Source organism: Spinacia oleracea, chromosome 4 (genome assembly GCF_020520425.1).
Source record: "Spinacia oleracea cultivar Varoflay chromosome 4, BTI_SOV_V1, whole genome shotgun sequence".
NCBI lineage: Eukaryota > Viridiplantae > Streptophyta > Magnoliopsida > Caryophyllales > Amaranthaceae > Spinacia > Spinacia oleracea.
Genome location: NC_079490.1, coordinates 92,615,979 through 92,618,218, shown reverse-complemented (window position 1 = coordinate 92,618,218; position 2,240 = coordinate 92,615,979).

The following is a 2,240-nucleotide window of genomic DNA, read 5'->3' as shown; positions in this document are numbered from 1 at the left end:
GACCTAGTTTCTACCTTGATTAGTATCGCAAATGGATTAATTGTTATTTCTTCAATGAAATTTTATGTGCAAGGTGGTCAAGTATCAACCATCTAAATTTACATGCATCGAATAGTGGGGAGGGAAGGCCAAAAGTGGCGCCAACTTTTCCCCTAGGGCACGTGTAACTGTGTTCTTGTTGTGAGTGGGTTCCTTGTCGAACTAGTGCCTTAGTAATGTCATGTCCAACCAATATTAAAGTTAGCCTTTTATTTTATTCAGGAGAAGGGATATGGTTAACCAAGAGATTTCTGAAGTGGTTAGACAACTAGCTGAGGTAATTCGAGACCTAGCTCAAACTAGAGCCAACTCAGTGCATGATCCGACTGGGGAAATTTATACTCATTCATTTTTCCACTTTAACCCCCCACCATCACATGCTCATCAATTTTCCTTAATTATCCTGCAAATAGTAAGCGTTAAGATCTTTCAGGAATGGAGGTAGTGCATAGTGCAAAGTAGAAGTTAAAAACAAAACAATTTGTATCAAATAAAACTCTAATTCAGTCAGAATCACGATCATTGTGGATGATATCCGACATTATTCAATATCTTTTTTCCCGTTATTGTTCCATACAGTCTTTCCAGAAGGGAGCTTTCGATCAATTGTATTTTTGAAAATTTGAAATAAATATTATTAAATTGATTGTAAATGTATAAATGACGCATGTCATGACACAACACAAATAAATCTTGGTCACCAGTTCAATATGTATGTGGAATTCAAAAACATAGACTCCAACTCTCTCTCTCTCTCTCTCTCACACACACACACACACAGAGAGAGAGAGAGTGTGTTAACTTATTAGAAATTATTTTGCATGTACTTATTTTATTTGAACTTTTTATATGTTAAATTCTCTAAAGAAATCTTATTTTATTTTTGTATGACTTATATGAAATTACTTTTTCTGAGATAAATAAAAAATAAGTTAGAGTTAAAACAAACATAACCCATTTGAGAACTATAACTTCCACCTAAAAATTTGAGAACTATAATTATCCCTTAGAAAACCAAGAACGGTATTTCTATTCCGTACAACAATTCCATATTCCAAGAGCTCTCAATAATGAATATAATTTATATAATTCCCCCGTTGGCCAGTAGGGTTGTTCAGCGTTCGGTTTAATAAACCAAACATATTTATTGCTAAATTAGAGACTGATACGATTCGATTTGGTTTGAAAAATGTCAAACCGTAATATTGAATTCCAAACCGGATTGTATTCACCCCTAACCGCTAGATGTAATAGGTAGTGATATTGAATATACTCCGTAAAGAATTCAAAAAATATAAAGCATAATTAAAAATGTTTCCCTCTAATGAAAAACAAATTCTCCCTTTATAAATCATTTTACGTTCTGCAAAGGATGAAAAATAATTTTCAAAGGTGGAAAAACCTGGCTGGAAAACAATTTTTCAAGGTGGTAAAATATTTTTTCCATTTGAAAGGAATGAAAACCTATTTTCTAAATGTCCTATTTATCTCCCTCTTCTTTCTTCCCATCATTCTTCACTCATCTTCTCTCATGTTACTTTTTCTATTAATTTTCTTGGATGCAACCAAACAAAGAAAAACTAGATTAGAATTGTGCTTCTCCATTCCAAACCAAACTAAACCTAGCTCACACATTAGGTATTTGTTTAATCATTCGACATAAAATCAAACTTTGGGCAAGCACCTCCAATTTTCACCAAAATTTGGGCAAGCACCTCCAATTTTCACCTGAGGATAATATTGCTAAATTATACTTCCTCCGATTTTTAATACTCACAACACTTGTGATTTTTACACTATTCACCTATTATACTTTGACCATTGTTGATGATTTATACGTACACTAAAACATAGTCATGTGAGATCTTGCTAGATTCGTCTTAATGTGTATTTTTAAAATATCAACTTTTTATATTTTTTGCTTAAAGGGAATTAAATATATTAATGTTCAAAATTATGCATTAGCATGCGTGAAAATGACAAACATTGCGAGTAAAAATGATCGGATGAAGTACATCAAATATTACCAAAATTATTTTACATACAATGAGTACGCCATTATTGGGTAATATACTTGAGGCGCTTGGAAAGAAAGTACATACGTAGAAAAAAAAGTCAAATGCAACAATGATGGGCGAACTACAACGCTAGTACAATACTAGTAAAGAGAAAAAGATAAGTAGGCTAGATGAACTGCTATA